At 35.9% G+C, this 6485-nt stretch overlaps 1 pseudogene; it reads left to right on the forward strand.

The window, feature by feature from the left end:
* The window catches only part of LOC137064771 (cyclic nucleotide-gated channel beta-1-like), a 29690-nt pseudogene extending 23581 nt beyond the window's left edge, over positions 1 to 6109 (forward strand).
* The last annotated feature ends 376 nt before the right edge of the window (positions 6110 to 6485 follow it).

The following is a 6485-nucleotide window of genomic DNA, read 5'->3' on the forward strand; positions in this document are numbered from 1 at the left end:
GCATAACATTGATGGCTTAAAATAAATGAACACATTCAGTATTAATTAAACATTACAACTTAGAAATGTTGTTCAGTTGTAAATAAAAATGTACTGCGTCACAATATTTGTTTTCCACAAGCCATTTGATTGAAACAAACAATGAAATATCACATCGCTCTGTTCTCTGTAGATCTGATCTACGTACTTTGGCTGTTTTGCGTGGCTTTGGCGTTTAACTGGAACGCATGGATGATTCCTGTACGTTGGGCGTTTCCTTATCAAACACCAGATAACATCCATGTGTGGCTGTTGATTGACTACTTATGTGATACCTTCTATATTCTGGACGTCCTGGCCTTTCAACCCCGACTTCAGTTTGTGCAGCATGGGGACATTGTGGTAAATATAGACAGGCAAAATATTACAATATGTGAAGTAAAATAAATGCCTTTTTCACCTGATGTTTTGCAAAATATTTGTTTTTAGAGCGGGAAGAAAGAAATGAGAGATAATTATATCAAAGCTGTACGATTCAAGGTAATCAGACATTTATCTATTTCCATTTTTAAAAGTTGAACTTGTTTTACCTTGAGCGCCGCATTTTTAGAGTGCTGTGTCATGCCTGAGACTGAGCGCAACGGTTGAAGATGTCAGTCTAGCGCCTGTTTACATCGACAAACTATGTAAAAGTAGCACAGTGGAATGTAAAATGCATTCTGTGTGAACTAAGGGTCTCGTTTCCTGTGTTGCAGCTGGATGTTGTCAGTCTACTTCCTTTAGAGCTTCTCTACTTCAAAACAGGGATTAATCCACTTCTCCGCTTACCCCGGATCCTGAAGGCAAGCTGCTACTTTGACCATTTAACTGGGCTTTAGGAAGATCAGTCCTTGATGAACTTTGTTAATTATTTAATGTGTCTTTCCTCTGTGCAGTTTATGTCTTTCTTTGAGTTCAACAAGCGTCTGGAAGCTATCCTGACCAACGCCTACGTTTACAGGTAAGCTGTTAGTTTCTATTAACCTTTGCATTGGGCATTTGTTTAACATTTTATTTGGAGTGTTTATCTTGGTTTATATCTCATTTTGCTTATCAGAGTCATTCGAACCACCACCTACCTGCTGTATGCGGTCCACTGCAATGCCTGTTTGTATTACTGGGGCTCTTCCTATGAAGGTCTGGGTGTCTCAGATTGGACCTATGATGGGACAGGAAATAGGTATGTGAATCAATTTTGTTATTAGCTTTCATTTACATGAAATTACCATTAATCTTTCACATTATAGTTAGAGTCCAACTTTCTTAGCTTCAAAAAGTTTTCAAATGTTTTATTTACCTTAATTAAAATGTATTATGCATGTGTGTGATAGTATATTCTTGCATTTCACTTACAATGTTAGTTCAGGATGGTCTTTCAGTGTTTTACATGGTCATTTTCCACCTCCTCTCTGGTGAACAGTATTAAACTGATTGTTTTTTGCTCCTGTACCTTCAAGAAATGTACATGTACATTACCTCTGTTACTGTTATGACAGATTAGTATTGACACATCACAATAATATCGTTCATAATAGTAGGCTAACCTGCTGGATAGGAGTCTATATTAAAGGGATAGTTCACCCAAAAATGAAAATTACCCCATGATTTACTCACCCTCAAGCCATCCTAGGTGTGTATGACATTCTTCTTTCAGACGAATACACTATCCCTGGGTTAACTATCCCTTTAATATGAACTCCTATCCTGCAGGTTGGCCTACAATGATGAACAACTATTATGTTGATGTGTCAATCCTAGTCTGTCAAAACAGAGGTAATTTACATATACATTTCTTGGATACATCTCTCTTACATCTCTTTAATATGCAGGCGGGAATGTGTTACTGTATTGAGGGTTATAAATGTGTTATCATAAACATGACGATTTCTGAAAGGAATTTTTTTTCTCCAAATGACACCATAATATTTTAAAAGTTTATGTTTTGAGATATAAATAATTACTATTTATGTTTGCTTTGTGACCTTTTCAGTTATATTCGCTGCTACTACTTTGCTGTGAAGACTCTGCTGACTATTGGCGGCCTGCCAGGACCCACAACACTTTTTGAGATTGTGTTTCAGCTCATCAATTACTTTATTGGAGTGTTTGTGTTCTCCATCATGATTGGTCAGGTAAGGCCATTATTATGGTGTGAAAGGGTTTTCTTTAGTTTTTAATATCATTGATTGAGGCTTGTCTTGCGTCAGATGAGAGATGTTGTAGGTGCAGCCACCGCAGCTCAGACAAACTATCGTGCCTGTGTGGACAACACTGTGAAATACATGGCATCCTACCGCATCCCCAAAGATGTGCAGAACAGAGTGAAAACCTGGTACAGCTACACATGGCAGTCCCAAGGCATGCTGGGTAAGATCAACATCAAAATACATTACAGACATTCATCCGTAATCCGTCTTGCCATTATCATAGATACAAATTTAACGTTTGTGGTTTCACACAGATGAACAAGAGCTACTAGATCAACTACCTGACAAGATGAGGTTGGATATAGCAGTGGATGTCAGCTACTCCATTATCAGTAAAGTGCCACTCTTTCAGGTAAGCGCTAATGGCTGGACACAACAAAATTTGTGTCCACATTTTTGCCACGATTTGCAGTCTTGAGAAGACAATGCTAGTTACCAAAAGTCAGAGCCAGTCTGCAGATTTTAGGCAGTCAGTTCTTTTTAAAAAAAAATCAAATTTTTTATGCAGTATTTATACATACTATGACTGTATACATATTTTAAATATATTTAAATTTAAAATGACATACAATAGGCTAATTGAATAATTTGTTTTAAATATTATATAATAAAAATATTAAAATAAATATATATAAACGTATACATTGCACAGTTAAATTATGAAATTTACAAACTGTTTGGTTTAAAATTATATAGAAGAAAAACAAGAATATAGAAGAACAAAAAAGTGAATAAACAAATGAAGAAATAAAATTATAAATAAAAATAAACAATAAAAAAATAAAAAATAAAAATAAATTATTTATATATATATATATATATATATATATATATATATATAAATACATTTAAGTAAGTAAATAATTAATCATGTGCAAAAATACAAACATTACATTTGAAATCCTTCAAGTGTTTGGCCTTGTTTATTTCTATTGTAAGTACCTTTGTGTAACCACATTTAGTTTACATCTTTATTGTGTATTTCTCAGGGCTGCGACAGACAGATGATCTTTGACATGTTAAAGAGGCTCAAATCAGTGGTGTATCTTCCAGGAGACTATGTCTGCAAGAAGGCAAGCATAAAGATGTTTAGCCTACATAACAGACTTTTATATGTACTTGTGAGAAAAGTCATTGCACCATATCAGTAAAGGAATATTAATCTGAAATGTGCTTATCGTCATGTTACAGGATGAAGTGGGCCGTGAGATGTACATCATAAAGGCAGGGGAAGTCCAGGTAGTTGGTGGTCCCGATGGAAAGACGGTTTTTGTGACCCTAAAAGCAGGAGCGGTGTTTGGAGAGGTCAGGTAAGGGAGGCTTTTTCTAATTTAGTTGGTATACTGTACATTGTCTTAATTCCCTAAGTGTCAAGTTTGATATTTTTGTGTTTCCCCAATGAAGCTTGCTTGCGGTAGGGGGAGTAAACCGACGGACAGCTAACGTTGTAGCGCGTGGTTTTGCTAACCTACTCATCCTGACCAAAAGGGACCTGAATGATATCATTGTGCACTATCCGGAATCCCAGAAACTACTCCGCAAGAAAGCGAAGTGAGTAAAACTGGCGAAAGAAAAATCGTCAATGATAAATATTTTCCCTTTTTACTTTAATTTTCCACTATAATTATTCAATGATATTCCACTGGTCCACTAGGTCATTTCCAGACAAGGCTTTTGTTCAAATAATGTGTAACCTGCTATTTTGCCCTTTAGGAAAATGTTGATGAAGGATAAAAAGCCAGCTGAGAAGAAAGAGGAAGAGAAGGAGCCCATCCCGATTATTCCTCCTCGTGCAGAGACACCCAAACTGTTAAAAGCAGCACTGGAGATGACAGAGAAATCAGGAATGAAAGGAACATGGACTAAACTGAAGGACAGGACTAACAGATCAAGCGTCTCCTTGCAGGTACATGCGTCGGAGTTGACCCCCCCATGTATAAAAATGTAACTATACATGAATAAGTTCAATGTCAATCTAAACTAATATAATTATATGTGTATTTATTTATTTTTAGCAGTTTTTTAAGCTGATTTTTAAGATGCTAATCCTTCTTGCTCAACATTGAAATAGTGGCTGATTTGCTGTTGTTCCAAATTGCTTCCACATTTGTTATAATTCCACTAACAGTAGACCGTGGAATATTTAGTAATGGGGAAATTTCTTGAATGGACTTTATTGCACAGGTGGCAACCTATCACGTTACTACGCTTGAATTCACTGAGCTCCTGAGAGCGACCCATTCTTTCACAAATTTTTGTAGAAGTGTCTGCATGCCTAGGTGCTTGATTTTATACACATTTGGCCAATGGTCGTGCAAGGGATTGGAAAACCTGAATTCAATGATTTGGAGGGGTGTCCCAATACCTTTGGCAATATATTGTATTCATTATAGTATCACACATTTCCCTTTTGTCCCCATGTAGCGTTCCATCTCTTCTTCTGCGGCGCCCAACTCACCAATCCATGAACCGCACTCGGAGCAAGACGCAGACACACTGTCTCAGATGTCAGACAGCTCAATTCAAATCCCCACGACCCCCACCGGCACTGGAGAAGGGAATGTATTTGCTGAAGAGGGTCCAGCAGAGGAGGAAATCAAATAGCACAGAAGTAATCCAGCGGCAAATAAAGCAGAAATGAAATAACCCAGACAGCTGAGAGACCATCAAAAAAAACTGCAGGGCACCGTTGTCCTGTGTTTCACCTCTGAAGCGGTCGTGAGGTCAGGTACAGTCACATAAGTGAGCATCATCAATGCATAAAACACCTACACAGTTTTCTCTTCTCTTTCAGAATATATACTAATGAATATAAAAAAATAAGCAGAATATGGATGCTTACAGCTTTTGTCAGATGTCATTTCTAAAATACTGTAGAGAATGGTCACTAATACAATTATTTTCATCTTGATATATAACATACATCATTTTCAACACTAATGAAGGTGGTTTAATAAAACAGAGCGGAAATCTTCAGCTATCCAAGACTTAAGTGCCTTAATATACCCTGATCACTGTCAAGCACTGTACATACCTTTTAAAACCAGTATAATCAGCAGTGCTTATTGCAATATGAGTTTGGGTTCATATATTTATTTTTGCATTTTGTAGCATTTCTGTAATGTGACCACACGTCCCGGTTTATATAAAGTATCCTGGCGTCCTGACAGTTCACTTATAAATGTACTGGTTTCAGCAGTGTGGACTGTTTAAAACCTAAAGATGATCTATATGATATGCACAACTATGCTGTAAGACATTTTCTCTGAATGTAATAAAATGCATCTTTTTGAACTATTGTTATTCCTATCAGGTTAGTTTATCTTTGCAACATCTGTCAGCTGAAGATAATAGGTATAAATGTGAAATACAAGCTTTTCATGATATCCAGATGTAGGCAAAAAAGTGTTTGCTGCCATTAACAAAATCTAATCAAATCAAATGGTTAACAGCTTTTCAGAACCAAGAGCAGATGGGCAAAGGGTTTAAAAAATTAAAACTGCCTTTTTTATATAAACCTTCTCTGATGACTTGTTTTCCTTGATGTACAGGTAAACACTGGGAGGTTAGTTATGCTTGTTGGACAATCACATGTAAAGAGAATATATACTTTAGAGCTAGCACCTGGACATTATGCTCAAGCTTTATTTATTTTTAGTATTTATTTATTTATTTTTCTTGTGCAAATGTTGTTGTATTATATTGCTGTTGCAGAATGTTTAATATGTTTAGTATGTTTTAATGGCCTGAGTAGCTACTCTGTAAATAATTTGATTACTGTAAATAATAATAGTACTATAGGTCAAAGTTGAGTGATTTGGAATGGCATGGCTAGTGTAAAATTGTCACATAATTAAAGTAAATGATTGTATGTCTGTCTTTGGTCCGCTGTTTGAATAGTTTCTGTTTTATTTTATTCTTTTCCCTTTTTTAATACAGAACAAGAACACTTACACAGAAACATGTATTTACAGTATACTACTGTTACTATAGTTAAAATACCAGTAGTATCAAAGTAAATAGTAAAATAACTCAAATTAACCAAATAACTTATTTTGTCACAATCCGCCCCTCGGATTGAGCCCTGTCAATGGGGAGTTTAAAGACCAAACATCTTGATGTGGGTCTGGCTTGTCAGGCTAGCTGTCTCAAGCATTATTAGGAAGACATTAATTACACAATAATAGCAAAAGCTGGCAAATATAACCAACTCCTCAATAAAATAATCCACCATTTAATTTATTTATAAGAGGTTTACCA

This window comes from Pseudorasbora parva, chromosome 25 (genome assembly GCF_024679245.1).
Source record: "Pseudorasbora parva isolate DD20220531a chromosome 25, ASM2467924v1, whole genome shotgun sequence".
Lineage (NCBI taxonomy): Eukaryota > Metazoa > Chordata > Actinopteri > Cypriniformes > Gobionidae > Pseudorasbora > Pseudorasbora parva.